Below are 16,074 nucleotides of genomic sequence, written 5' to 3'. Positions count from 1 at the left end.
TTGGGGAAGTGCCTCCATGAGATCCAGCTGTGGGGCATTTTCTCAATTAGTGATCAAGGGGGAGGGCCCCTTGTGGGTGGTACCACCTTTGGGCTGGTGCTCTTGGGTTCTATAAGAGAGCAGGCTGAGCAAGCCAGGGGAAGCAAGCCAGTAAGAAACATCCCTCCATGGCCTCTGGATCAGCTCCTGCTTCCTGACCTGCTTGAGTTCCAGTCCTGACTTCCTTTGGCGATGAACAGCTGTGTGGAAGTGTAAGCTCAATAAACCCTTTCCTCCCCAACTTGCTTCTTGGTCATGATGTTTGTGCAGGAATAGAAACCCTGACTAAGACAATACCTATACACATATATATACACACATAGATACACACACACATATACACACATACATACACCATACAGTCATACACACAAACATTTAATCATATATACACACAATACGATCATACCTACACATACACACACCATACAGTTATACACACAAACATATAATCATATACACACATACACACACAATACAATCATACACACACATACAATCTTATACACATACATACACACACACACATATATACACACACACACACATATACAATCATATACACATATATACACATAATCATACACATATTTATACACATATATACACACACATATACATACATATACACACATATACACACCATACAGTCACACACACAAACATATAATTATATACACACATACAATACAATCATATACACACATACCATACAGTCATACACACAAACATAAAACCATATACACACATACACACACACAATACAATCATACACACACATACAATCATATACACATACATACACACACACACACACACCACTCTTAAGGCCAAGGTAGCTGAACCCCACTTTGCCCAAGCCCTGCTCTGAGCTGTTCTGTGTGCAGAGCAGAGTGTGGCAAGCCTGATATCCCCAGGGCCCCTCATTCCAGCTAGAAAGCAATGAGCCCCCTCCAGAGCAAGCTAACAAGACCCGGGGCCTAACATAAACTACGGTTCTCAGACACAGGGCCTATGATGCAATCAATACCCACCATGCGCACAGCAAGGCAAAACCAAAAATCGGTAGAGAACAAACACATTGTTCTGTAAATGCTGCCAGAACCAATGTCAGTGTTCAAGAAATAAAATCAAATTGAAACCGCAGGATAGCCCTGCAGTGCACTGGCTAGGGATTTGCCTACATATCTTAAGTTCAAAGGTGAGTTCCAGCTAAGCCCTCTGGCCAGTCAGAGTACTGTGATATGTATGCAGAGAAATGTCCCAGGTCTCTATTGGCCATGCCAGCCACAGGGCCAGGAGCAATGGTGGCACAGTACAGTCATCTATCCAGGGTAGGTCTGTATTATCAACAGCCTGGCAACAGCAGCTCATATCTCCAAGCAAAGCAAGTCCAACATGTATCACAAGGTGGAAGAAAATCTCTTTTAATGTCACGGGCCTGAATCTGCTTTCCCTACAGTGAGAACTCCAACTAGCTGCAGCTGCCCCAGAACGGGCTACCACAGGCAGAAACTACAGGGTGGTCTCAATGGAGAGGTTTGCTCCAGACCTGCTCCAGCAGGGTCCTCGGCTCTAGGGGAAGCTACACATACAGCCAGTAACCACTGTACCCTAGGTGGCTCCTGACACCTATGTCACTCAGTACACGTGTCTACTTGACTACCTGGGGAAAGGGACTCCAGGGAAGAACACAAGAGATATCTTCATGATCTCAAAGCACGGAGAGATTTCTAAACACAAGCACAAGAACACACTGCCACAGACACAGGCACACATACTCCTACAGATGTAAGCATATACACATGCTCACACACACACACACACATAAATAATAAAGGAAGATTTTTTTCCCCTAGTGCTGGAGATTGAACCCAGAACCTTATACATGCCAAAGAAGACAGTTTTGCTTATCAGAAAGATACCATCCAGGATATAAAGACCCATGTCGTGGGCTGGAGACATGGCTCAGTGGTTAAGAGCACTGAATGCTCTTCCAGAGGTCCTGAGTTCAATTCTCAGCAACCACATGGTGGCTCATAACCATCTGTAATGGGATGTGATGCCCTTTTCTGGTGTGTCTGAAGACAGCTACAGTGTTCTCATATATAGTAAATTTAATTAATTAATTAATTAAATCGAAGACGGCTCACAGTAAACAGGGTGCTCAGCCAGAGTTTTTTATGACCCAACCTAATAAGGTATCGGTATGGTGCCTTTAAGAAAGAGGCCCACACAGCCTTGAATACTGGCAAGATTGAAACCCACTGGGCATGCCCAAGCCTGAAAACGCCGGCAGAATTTCTTCTTGCTTAGAAATCTTATTTACTGTTTGGAAGTTGTTCCACTAACCGATAAAGAGACTGTTCCTTTACTGGAAGCCAGCCTTGCCGACAACATCCCCAAAATGCCTTCAGTGCAATCCGTGCATTAGGGTTTGGTTAAACAGCTGGGTCCTAGAGGGCTGCCTAGGTGGTGCATAAGGGGAAAGCACAGCAAACCTCCAGGCCAGATTGTCAGAGCACAGAGCTGCTGAGGGGGTTCAGTATTCCTGGTGGATGTTGAGTCTCAAACCCTGGGACAAATAGACATTTAAATAGGTGCCTGTTTAATCTATCAGAGCTGACCTGGCCTCCAGGGTCTCTCAGGATCCCTCAGTCACTGACAGTTACACACATGGCTAACAAACCCTGCCCCCTACCCTAAATTTCTCCAGCACAGGGGCTGGGCAGCTCTGCACCCTGCTGCCCTTCCCTGTGTAATCCAGCCATTTTGGCCAGGCTCACCGTCTCAGTCAGTCTCTTGGCTGAGGCTCTTGGTCTTCTTCCAGAGGATTGATTGTTCCTTGCTCCTCTTCCAGAGGACCCGAGTCCAGTTCCCAACACCCACACACTCGCAACCACCTGAAATTCCAGAGAAACTGATGTCCATACATGTACACATATCCATACACAGAGACACTCACAGAGGCCATAAATATCGATTTTTTTTTAAATGCACAAATCCACAGAGGCTTGGGCAGCCTCATGTGGCAGTAGAATGGGAAGCAGTCTATGTGCCCACACTGGGAAAGGGGTGCATTAGAGAGTGGCAAGAAGCTGAGACCATCCCCCCAGATTTCTTTAATACATGATAAACGTGAGTCTTCACCCATATAAAGTCAAATGAATAATAACTGCTAAATAAAGTCTGTGGGCACCTATGCAAAGCAAGGGACTAATACATGGGTACCTGACATTCTGAGTGACTGTGTCTTCAGACAGAGGGAGAGGAAGGGGCAGGTGGTGTGAAGGATAGGGGACTTCAAAATCCACCATGATCTTGACTCTTGTAAAATGAACAGGGGCTGGCAAGATCGTGCAGTTGTTGAAGTGTGCGTGTGAAGGAAGAGCAGAGTTCAGATCCCCAGAAACCCACATAAACACCGAGGGGCACAGAATTACCGTTCTGTAAGTCCAAGACCCAGAACCTCCCAAGCAAGCCAGCTATCAAGACTAATTGCATCGGCAAGCTCTGGGTTTGATTGATTTACCCTGCAGGCCTCCACACGAAAAATGCCCATTCACGCATGTGAGCCAAATGCACACGAGACTCGGAAAAGAGAAAAAAAGAAAATAAAACAAACAAGAAGGCAAGCATAGGGTGGTGATTCACTCCTAAAAATGCCCAATTCTTGGGAGATGGAGGCAGGAGAATGGATGTCATCCTCGACTATATAATGAGTTTGTGGCAAGTCTGAGCGTTTTAGTTTAAGTTTTCTTCAGAGTCTGTAAACAACTTTGACCAAAAGCAACTTGAAGAGAAAAGGGCTTACCTGACTTCCAGGGAAGCCAGGGCAGGAACTGAAGCAGGAGCCATGGGGGAATGCCGCTTACTGGCTGGCTTGGCCTGCTTTCTTATACTCCCAAGAACTTCCTGCCCAGGGATGGCACCACCTAGAATAGGCCGTGTCCTCCTATATCCTTCAGCAATTGAGAAATCATCTCAGACTTGCCCTCAGAACACACTGATGGAAGCAGTTACTGGGTGTCTTAGTCAGGGTTTCTATTCCTGCACAAACATCATGACCAAGAAGCAAGTTGGGGAGGAAAGGGTTTATTCAGCTTACACTTCCACGTTGCAGTTCATCACTAAACTCAGGACTGGAACTCAAGCAGGCCAGGAAGCAGGAGCTGATGCAGAGGCCATGGAGGGATGTTTCTTACTGGCTTGCTTCCCTGGCCTGCTCAGCCTGCTCTCTTATAGAACCCAAGAGCACCAGCCCAAAGGTGGTACCACTCACAAAGGGCCCTCCCCACTTGATCACTAATTGAGAAAATGCCCACAACTGGATCTCATGGCGGCACTTCCCCAACTGAAACTCCTTTCTCTGTGATAACTCCAGCCTGTGTCAAGTTGACACATGAAACTAGCCAGTACACTGGGCTTAGCTTCTGTCTTCCCAAGTTTGGCTAAGTTTGTGTCAAGTTTTTCAAAACAACCTATGATCCAACCTAACACTTGGTTAACTAAGTCAGGAATCTCAGCAGCCTGAATACGGTATAGCAAAGTGTTACTAGCACCTGTAGTACCTGGTTGGTGAGGGTGTGGACAGCTCCAAGATGTCTGAGCCATCCATCGGACCTGGGTCTGAACAGCTTCTCTCAAATGCAGGATGTGACAGCGGGTGGCACCTCAGTTAATGGGAAGGACTGTGTTCTTGGAAAACTTTATTTTCAAACTTTTAACTTTCCAAACCACATAGTAACTAGTTCTAGCCTACAGTGGTGATCTGCCAACCCCTGCTCTGGTTCATTTTACTTCTTCCTTTCTCTCTTTCCTTCCTTCCTTCCTTTCTTTCCTTCCTTCTTCCTTTCTTCCACCTTTCTTCCTATTTATGTATGGATCCCTGGCTGGCCTGGTAGTCACCATGTAGGCCACACTGACCTCACACTTCACGGACGCTTCCTGCTTCTGTCTCCCAGCTGCTGGGACCGCAGGTGCTGGTGTTCAGACTCATCTTACATCACCAAGCTCTGCAACTCCGTTTACTGCTCCAAGCTGAACTTTACGATACAAACAAATCAAAATAGAAAGACAGACCTGCCCTTGTATCGTTGTGCACAAAAATGAGGCCCCTCACCTGGCCTAACCCACTGACCACACCCCTTCTTCAGCGCCTCCTTATGGGTTTCAAGCAGGCTCTACTCTGGCAATACCAGCTTCTCTAGTAGAGTTTCCAACCTCCTTCACTCAGGATAGCATCAGAGTCTCCTTTTCCATAGAAATATCAAGGCAGAACATGGAAAATGATCACCAACCCGTCAAAATAGAGAATCCCACTTCAGGGCAGTGCAAGAGTCCACATTCATCGCCAGGATTCAGGCCACACTGTCCTCCCCCCTACCTGTAATGCCAGCACCCAGACATGTCTCCAGGTACCACTCACCCAGCATTTCCTTGCCACAGTGGACCCCATCAGAACCCAGACTGGGCACCTGCATGTGAGCTGCAAGGAGTGGATGCCCAAGCAACAGGTTAAGAGTCTCTATTCACAGTGGCACATAAGAGACACTCTTGCACTGGGGAAATGGCCATGCCTGAAGTTATCCTAAGTCTAGCAATTCCTGGGTTCCCAGTAAATAATTCCTATACCCATGAACCCCACAGCAGCAAACAGGAAGGCAGATCTGCAGGCGGTGTGGCCCTCACCTAAGGCCCAGAAGAAGAACACTGAGAAACTGTCTTTCCTACAGGGGCTTTCCATGGACTGCAGTTGCCTGCTGGCTGCTGCTGGGGTCAGTCTCCAGAAGACTTACTGGGTATTGCCATACACAGAGGCCCCATCTCTACCTCAGAGGGGTCTCCTGAGGCCTAAGCCCCAGGCTCAGCTCAGGAAGCCCATCCTCCCTGATACTTAGGGACTAGTCAACCCAGAGGAGAGAGGCTCAGAAGAAATGCCGCCCACCTCCGTGGCCTTTTGAAGAGACAGCAAATGGGAGTCAGGGATCTTTTTGAGATGGGATGAGATAAGGTGGTTGCCGCCCAGGTTTGAGGTTCTCTCTGGGGGACAAACTGAAATGGCAAGAACTGTGTCTTAGTGACAGAGCCACACAACCCTGGAATGACAAGCAGTAGGACCCAGGGCTTGGAAGCAGGGAGAATCTTAACACAGGCAAGATTTATCTGCCTGTCACACGCCAGATGTACTTACAATAAAACCTGACATCACAAGGGTTTCTGGAACAAATATTTATTTGTTTTGTGTGCAGGCTTTGGGGCCAATTCATCTCTGAGCGGCACCATGTACGTGGAAAAATGCCAACCTCTGGATCTGACGACTGTGAGGATTGGGACTGTACCTTCCAGGGCCAGGAGCTCTGGAATTGGGACATCTGGGGAGTGGCACACCCTACCCAACCCACTGTAGGTCATGTCTACACCGCAGGGCTGAACTGGCACCCAGGTAGGAAGATGGAGACAAGGGTCTAGACTCAGCCCCACTTGCACCCGTGTCTCGGCACAGATGACATTCTCCCTGCTCAGTACTTTGGATACACCTGGTCCAGTCATCTGGGGAGACTTAGGGTAAGACACTAAGTGAGCCAAAGCCTTCAGGAGGGATACAGGTGCCATGTCTGGACAAAGCTAGGCAGCGGATGGCAGCGGATGGTTTAGGAAGACAAGGTAAACGTGCTTGAATCAGGTGAAGATGCATTTATCATGACAAGTATACAAGGGGAGCCAAGATTCTGGAATGCAAGAAGAGACTGTGGGACAGAGGGAAGAGACAGCCTCTGTGGCCCTTCTGAGGAACTTAGAGGAGAGAGGGAGACTATCCTTGTGTCACTCTAGATTTGGTCCCTTGCAATCACTGTGCTCTAGAGACATCGCCAAGCTTCAGGAAGATCACATAGTTCTCTGATCTCATGTGGTCAGTACTATGGACACAGCTTTGAAGCCAGGCCCATTTATCTCCCACCCAACACAAGAGGATAAGATCCTCCTCCCGTCTCCTAATAACCCTTGCACAGCCTGCCTCCAGGACGCTGGCAGGCACTGATGCTTGACCAGTTTTATGTCCTGGGATCCTCCAGCATTCCTAGGCTGTCTTTCAACATCTCTAATGTATCTCAGAGCACCAGAAATCCCGCTGCCTCTGCCCAGAAACACCCACTCTTCTGGGCCACCTTGCCCCCTGTCCCTGGCACAGGCCATGGCCCCCCCTGTGTCCCACCAACTTTTATCACTCATGGTAATAGTTCAAGTGAGGTGGGACAGGCAGATCCAGAGCCTGGCCCTCGTGCTAGCCCAAGGCTGGGGCGAGACAGAGGAACAATAAGTCTGTGGTGAGCAGGAGAAGACCAGCTGGCCATTTTGAGTCAGAGCTCTATTAAAATCAGCCAAATACCACTAAACCTCTTGAAACATCAAAGAGAACGCAGACAGAAAAATGGAGTTCAGATGAAACTGATCAAGTTCAGAGATTGCTTTCAAATTTGTTAAAAATCTTAGCTACACGAGTCTATTTGTAGGGGTAGTGGGCATCGTGGTCCACGCCACAAATGCCTATCTCAGAAGGGAGTGGCAGACATGTCAGGCCAGCCATGCCTGGAAATACCATGGCAGGAGTGTAGAGACTGAAACTTAGGACTAACATAGGAACACCAGCACTTTGTAGTGGAGGACTGGAAGCCCCTCCTTCCCAGGGCTTCATATAATGAGTAGAGTATGCTCAGGCCAGTTCGCAGAGGAAGACTCAGGGTCCCTCCTCACCCGAACTTCACACAACAAACTGAAGATGCTTGGGCTAAAGGAGAAAGGAGATATTTTGTACCCTGATTAAACACACCGAACAAAATTAAATTACTACTTTGTATTATGACAATCTAATAACAGTCCTTGACTGGGAACCATAGGATTGCATAGGATTCCAGTGGTTTAAAGTTAGTATTAAGCGTGTGTGTTGTGATCGCTTGGTAGAGTCCCTTCCTCTGCCATGCCTTCAAGAAAGTGCCTTAAGAAATGATTGCCACAGCTACCAGGTCAAATGGATCCTAGTTTGAACCACTTCCTGTAAGGTTTGCTGCTGTAAGCATGTCTAACTGTAATGGAATTTCCCTCAGTGGGCATGGACCTCAAAGACTGCCTTCTTAGATGGCCACATGGATGAGGATTTCAATAGCACTATCAGTAAGCAGAATGCAGTGAAACCACTAAAACCTATGAACTAGACTACTCCATGGTAGAAAGAATGGTTTATTGAGGAATTAAACTGCCAGGCTGCCTCAGAGGTGCCTCAAGGGTAGCTGGTGGGAAAGCCTTGGCAGTTTTATGGGGAGCAGGTAGCATTGAGGGGTACCAGAACAACCTAGGAGTTAGAGCAGCGGAAAGTGGCTTGTAGGACCAGAACGGCCAAGGGGACAAGCATGGGAATTCTGAACTGCTATAGGATGCTTTAATCAGGAACTCTATGCCCGTTGCCAGAGGTAGTTGGTAGATGGCTTTAAGGACAGATAAGGGAAGTATTGGATATATATAAATGGAAACCAGCCTCACAAGATTTCTAAGGAATGCTGACTTTAAATAGCAATTCTTCTGTTTACCTGGTGAGAGTCCGGCCATCGCTGAGCCCAGGTTGTCATTGAAAACACACTGTCAGCAACATTGCTATTTTGGGTCCCACTTTGGACCTAACACTGTCTAACCTATAAAAGGTAAAAGAAACTGCAGGCCACTGTTCACAGATGATTAGCTTGGGTCCAAACCTGTGCAAACAAATCTGAATTTCTCCAACTCTTTGAATGCCTGCTTAGTTCTTTGATGGTCAGAATTTCCATTAAAAAGGCCAGTTTGCAGAGGAACACTGGAAGCCCATCTCTACCTAGGCTTCACCTGGCTACTGAAGCATGTGCCAAAACAGTCCAAAATGTACACACTCAGGAGAGGCGGGGCTACATAAACATCTTCTAAAGGACAGTGTAGCTCCTGGACAGCTCTTTTTGGGCTCCTCCTAGCTCCCAGCTGTCTATTTCTGTTCTAGAGAGCGCTCTTCCTTTTTTTTTTTTTTTTTTTTTTTTTTTTTTGGTTTTTGATTTTTTGAGACAGGATTTCTCTGTATAGCCCTGGCTGTCCTGGAACTCACTCTGTAGACCAGGCTGGCCTCGAACTCAGAAATCGCCCTGCCTCTGCCTCCCAGAGTGCTGGGATTACAGGTGTGTACCACCACCACTTAGCTACATTCTTCCTTTCTTAATAATCTGTCTGTATTTCTCTTTCATTTCTTTTTATATTTTAAATTTCCTAAGAGTACCATATTGGTATCATTTCTCCCGTTTCCTATCTCCAACCCTTCCCCATGTTCCTCTCCCACTCTAATTCATGACCTTTTAATTTTTGCTATTGTTATACACACATACACACACAACATATGCATACATACACAACACACACAACATAGACATATGTACACATACAACACATATGACATACAATATACACATATTATATACACACACAACACACACATACATACACAGCACGTATGCAACATATATTACACATACATATATACACACACAAGCATACAAATGCATACATGCAATATACATACATACCGCTGAGTCCATTTCACTTTATCTAACTACATATGTGTCTGATCAACACTTTATCCTGGGAATCAAAATCCTGTTACCAGGCGAGTTCTGATCTCAGGGCCTAGTGTTAATCACTATTTTCCCTTTTGTCCCTTAATCTAATCTTCATGTGCTGGCCTCAGTGCCCTTACCCTGACAATCCGGGCTTTCCTGTTGTTTCTTGGACCTTGGTGCAGGTGCCTAACTTCAAAGTCATGGCCTCTTCTCCACCTCCTCCAGGCAGCTGCCAGGATTTTACAGCTTGCCTGCCCTGCTGATTTGCTCTCAAGCATTAATAAAAATTGTACCCCAGTTTCCTTCTGAGTCCATTTTTAAAATTCTTTTATTAGTGAGATTAAGAACCCCAAAAGAAGACCTTATTTTCCCCAGTACCATGATCACCTCTGGAAAAGAATATTTTGCCAAGTACTCACAGAGGCAGGCATACGTTGGCAGAGCCCAGGCCAGACTGGTGTACACAGTGGGTCTTGTCTCAGTTTCCCATGGCAGAGAAGCCCTATAGGCCTCTGCATCCAAATTTGAGTGCATGGAGCCCAGTGCCTGAGGCCCACTGGGAATCATCTTACCCACCCATGCGCCTCCTCTGCACTCGCCATCCCTAGCCAATGTCTTCCTTCCCCACAGCATTCATCCTGAAGTGGAAGACTCTTGTTTGCTGGAGAAGAATGCATGAAAAGCTCCCCAGGCTGAAACAAAGAGAGCTCTGAGATAAAACTGTTAATTACAGTGATGCTTCTGGCCTCCACCTGTTACCACAGGGCTGGCAGGGATCCCTCAGCCAGCAGCAGGCATGTGAGCAGGCTCCAACAGAGCAGCATGGGGCCTCTCCTTCCTCACTAGACCCAGAAGTCAGTCTCAGCATCCAGCCTGATGGTAATCAAGGAACAACGCAAGGAGAGCTCAGGGGACAGAGGTTCTGCACAGAGTACTCCAAAGAGGTGAGGCCTTTGTCCCCTGCCTGCTGAAATATCCTGTATGCTTGAAGCTCACAGGCCGCTTGCCACCCTGCTAGAGGAACAAGAGCTACGAGGAGAGCCTGGGCCCTCGCTTCTCAGCATAGCAGCAACAGTTAGCACTCAGGGGAGAATCAGCATCACCTGCCCAACCCTACATGCCACAAGCTGGGACTTCAGGGAAAGGGGAGCCACTGCCTGCCTGGAGTGTCCCTGGAAGCATCTGAGCAGGCAGGCTGCTCTGGCCAACACCCAACGCCCACAGCTCAGAATCCAACAAGGAGGCTTCTACAGTGGATAAGACAGCTTCTGATCCAGGAGCCGAAGGATCGAAGCCTAGCAGACACACAGCCCCTCTGCCACCATGGGCGACACGCTGACCTCACTCCTCTGCCACCAAGGGGCTACACTGACCTTTGTTCCTCTCCTAAAGCCCCCATGGGAGATGCTGGGAGGTGGTCCTAGAGGTTCCTGAGGTCTCCATTCCTGATCTACCTGCCCATCTCCCCATCCATAAAAACTCCCACTGGATCCTACAGACACTCCAGGGCTCCTCAGCTGGGACAATGGGAGCACAGTGGTCCCTGTGGAGGAACATCTGGATGGATGATGAGTTGGCCCCTAGATGCCATGAATAACATGTCCTGCTTTTCCTGCTGGCCTGGGGTGGGGAGGGGAGTCCATCCTTCTCTAGCCCCAGAAAGGCTGGGATTCTGCAGACCTTAGGCAACTTCCAGACTGCGGAGTTGAAGGCAGAGGGCAGATAGATGGCCTTGTCATCGTAAGCATTTCAGAGGACACACTTAAACGAAACAAATCCTTCTATTGGAAATAAACCTCCAAAACATTTTTTAACAAATGGGCGTTAACGTGTCTCCTGGTGGTGGGAGCCAGAGTCTCTCAGCAAACTTCCGGCAATCACTCAGACACATTTGCCTACCACGCGCAGCGACGATTCTCAGCGGATTATGCTGGAATAATCGGCCCATTCCGGTTGTTAGGACGTGGTCTTTTAAACTGAGTTATTCCCAAACATCTAGAGGAAAAAAAAAAACGGGGCTCTTCATCTCGCCAATTATGAAATACAGCAGGCACTGTCTGCTATCAGGGAAAGAGATTTATTTTCCACAGTGATGGCCGGCGGCAGTTCCCAGGCCCTGGGATACTTCCCAAGGGTTTCCATCATTTCACCAGTATCGATGGGGCAGATTTAACTGGGGCAGGGGCATAGCAGGACTTCCCAGACATCGAGTGAGGGCAGGGAGAGGCTGTGGAGAAGGCCACAGGGGACCGAGCACACATCGGTGTGGTGTTTCAGTGGTCCTAAGGTCTCCACCCAACCCCAGTCCCTGGAGGGTGGGAACAATGTGTCACCTACCAGAGTTCACACTCAGAGACCGGTCCTGATAGGAAGTCTCAGCTGTCATCCACAGTGCTCAGTGGATGCAGTAGGAAACAAAAGAGCCTGTTCCACTCAAGGGGCAGGAGAGGGAGTTTCCATCCCAAAGGCACTTGGGACCTTGGGACCTGATGATGTGACCAGGAGAGTACAAGGCTGGGGCTCAGGAGACCTTTGTGGGGCTGTGGTGAGTGAAGGAGTATGGATTGGAGTAGTAATGGCCCCAGCTGTCCCCCTCACGAGACTTGGTGGCTGCAGTTTGACCCTTTGACTTGCTGCTGGCTAGCCTGCCTCAACTGAGAGATGCTTAGGACCAGTGAGGCACTTGTGTGCCTGTATGTGGAAAAAGAGGTGACATTCAGGGCAGTCCCTGGGAGGAAAATATTCACCTTCCGTGTGGGAAGCGCCTTACCAAGGGTGAGTCCCGAAAGCGAGGGTGAGGAAGGAGGGTCCAAGAAAGGCAAAGCTTGCAGGACCAAATGCCCATCAAATACCAGGTTCTTTCACTGTGGACTCAACTCCAGCAGCTGCCCGAGGGCTTCAGCACCAGATTAGGACTACTGTGCCCTGTGGATTGGAAAGCCACCAAGTTATCTGGTCCTCCAGACTCTATGGTATAAGCTAACTCAATAAATTTCCCCTTATAACATATATTCATTTATACTATTTATAACATTATTTATAGTATTCTTATAGCATACATTCTATTGCTCTGATCATCTTTAAAAAAAAAAAAAAAAAAGCCTGCCCAATTCTGCTGGGAACACAGACTATGACCTTGTGTGGTAATAAAGATAAGGATCAGTAGACAGCACCACAGACAGATGGTCACTTCCCTGTTTCTATGACAACATACCTGATGGAAACAGCTTAAAGATGGAAGGACTCATGTTGGCTCACAGTTTGAGGGCACAAACTGTCATGATGAAGAAGTCACAGAAGCTTCAGGACCTTGAAGTCGCACTGCATCTGAAGTCAGGAAGCAGAGGAAGATGAATGCTGCTGTCCGGCTCTCTTCTTTAACACAGTCGTGGAGCTTAGCCTAGGGAAGGATGCCACCCACATCAGGGCCGGTCTTTCTTCATTGGGAGAAATCTTTATAGACCAACCAGAAATGTTTCCAAGGTGATCCTAAGTCCAGCCAAGGTGACAGTGACAATTTACCTTAATGAGTAGGTTGAACCCTAAATCTAATTAGCCAGTTTAATTGAAGGGGAGGAGGAGACACTCAGACATACACACACACACACACACACACCACAAAGTCAGCCACATGAACGAGGAGTCAGAGATACAAGCACCGTGACCGTAATTCAAAGATATCTGGAATCACTGAAAACTGGAAGCGGCAGGAACGGCCCTCCCTAAGAGCCTAATGGGAACCATGGCCCCACTAACACCTCTACCTCAGACTTTTGGCCTTGGACTGTGGGAAGAGACAAGTTTTCTTTTAAGCCTCCTCACATAGGGTGATCATGGCTTAGAGACATCCGAGATATCCATCCAGGCCCAGGAGACTTTCTAGTGAGTGTTCTACACCACTAGAAGCTGACACTGAAGTCAGGAAAGGGCTCTGCAACCTCAGCCTCCCATGGCAGATCATGACAGGGTGACCGAATGATGCCTGTCCCCACAAGGAGAATTGTCAGGCGTAGGCCGTGAATGAGCTGAAGACTCCAAAGCACGGATACCTGCTGTGTGGTGCTTAATATTGGCAGCTTGAGAGGAACGACATGTGAATGCCTGGAAGACAAATCTTCTGGATATGCCTGTGAAGAATTTTCCAGACTGGAATATCAAAATCAGGAAGAGCCATTCTAAATATGGGCGGCACCATTCCCTAGGCTCAGACCCTTGGGTCCTAGAGAAGAAAGTGAGTTGGGCACCAGCATCCATCTCTCTCCGCTTCCCGACTGCAGACACAGTGTTCACAGCTGCCTCAGAATCCTGCCACCATGACCTCTCCACCATGAAGGGCAACACCCTCAAACTTCAAGGAATAATAAACCTTTTTTTTTCCTTAAGTCGCTTCTATTAGTATTTTGTCGTAGCGTAAGGTAAGTAACTAATACACCTACAGAAAAGGGGAGAAGTGTGTGCAAGAACTTGCCCACGGGAATGAAACGACTATGAGGACATCAAATCCTGGACAGCGGTGAAGCTGCCATGGACAGACAAGGTTAGTGCAGATACCAGGTCAGACTGGCCTACCTTTGGTCAGCCTGGAAGAGGGAGGAATCAGATGTCTGAAGGACAGAAGAGGTGTGGAGGGCAGTTCCTTTCTGTCCTTGCTCCTGCTGCGTAGCTGTTGCTGCAGAGCCGAGCTGTAAGCGGACCGTGTGCAGAACCGGGGCTCCCGCTCTAATTGCAATAAATTAATTTCGAAGCTCTGAGGTGATGAGATGACTTTCTTTCTTTCAAAGAGCCTGGTCGAAACCTCTCTGGATCCGCCCCCTTCATTTTCGGTAGTGGTTGGCCCTGGTTGACCTCTTCTACATCCAGCCCATCCCCAATTATTCTGGGGCCTTCTATGGAGAGTTGGAGAAGGGGGGTGTAGCCTTGGCTGTTCTGCCCAAGATCAGCTGCCCCTGCTGAGGATGTCCATAACGTGAAAGAAAAGGCTATAACATCATTTCTTATCACCACCACTAAACAGGATGCTCTCAGAGTCTTCCAGACCTGGTATGAAATCTGTGGCCTCCTCCCTCCCCCCATTCTTGTGTGGAGTCCTTTGAGGGGGCCCCAGATCTTGGTCTCTGTACCCAGGGTTAATTTGGAGGAAAGTATAAAAATGAGCTGCATGCGGCCCCTCCCATTCCACAACTGAGTCCCTCTGCCCCTCCACTGAGGCCACACTGTTTCAGGCTCTAGCTCTGCAGTGCTCTGAAAACTTCCCTCCATACTCCCTCCCTTCCTTTCCCCACAAGACAGAGGCCTTCACTTTAGACTCCCCACATCATAGGCCTTCACTTAAGACCCCCCCCCCAGTTGATTCTCCTGGTACCTAGAATACAACACTGGTTCCTAGATTCCTACGAGGGAGCTCACAGTGTTATGGTTCTATAAGCATCCTTAGTGACCTAAGTAAGTGTCTGTGTGCCCTGATAAACAGACCCTTCCAGAGCAGGGACTCCTACAGCTGTCTGCCCTGCAGAGCATCCCCTGACTAGCTCTAGAATCCTTGAAGCATCTCACAGAATAGAAAGAGCCCTGTGTTCTCTTGGCTTCTAAGGAAGAGGATCTAAATAGCTCTTTAGGGGATTAAAGAACAGGCAGAGAACCTCTTAGGTACTGTCCACGGATGCGTAAGGCACAAGGTGGACACAGAAATGCAGCCAATACGGGGACTCTCTCCCCTCAGCTGCAGGAGAGAGCAGAAGGGCCATCTGACTGGGAACTGCCACACCTGACATTCGCCAGAGCCAACAATGGAGCCCTCAGCTTCAGGAGGGCACAGGGGAAAGAAGACGAAGGAGAAGAGCTGAGGGCTCTGAAGTGGGAGCAGTCACCGAGACACTGTTGGGATGAACATCAAGGTTCTGGCTAAGTGCACAGCCATCCATGAGGTCAAGAGCCTGCAAATACAGGCCAGGATCACAGAGTGACTCATAGGCATTGTGGGGGATAAAGAGAGGGGAGGACAGGGGGACAGAACCATGCCAATGCCTGAGCAGGATGTGCATAAGGGGTTCAGGTGACATTCTCAATGGTTGCCACTGCATTAAGTTAATGCTGGGAAAAAAAACTGAATCCAGTTCATTTGAATGTGGGTTAGCTGAGGTGACAAAGCCTTACGTGGTTGTCCCTACCATGGCCTGAGTGGTCCTAGTTCGTGTTTGGAGACCACAGAGACATAGTCTATACTAGATGAGCAGCTGGTTACCTAGCACAAGCCATGTCAGAACTCCAGGACAGCACCTGCCACGGCGCATTCTCCTAGATTTACTCTAGGGTCCCTGCTTGGGACATGTATGCAGTGTTCATCTATAAGAGAGACACCGATGACTGAAGCAATTTAAACTAGAGAGAAGGGGTTCCCCTCCTCCTG

This window comes from Apodemus sylvaticus, chromosome 17 (assembly GCF_947179515.1).
Source record: "Apodemus sylvaticus chromosome 17, mApoSyl1.1, whole genome shotgun sequence".
NCBI classification, from domain to species: domain Eukaryota; kingdom Metazoa; phylum Chordata; class Mammalia; order Rodentia; family Muridae; genus Apodemus; species Apodemus sylvaticus.
This window is presented reverse-complemented; position numbering follows the sequence as displayed.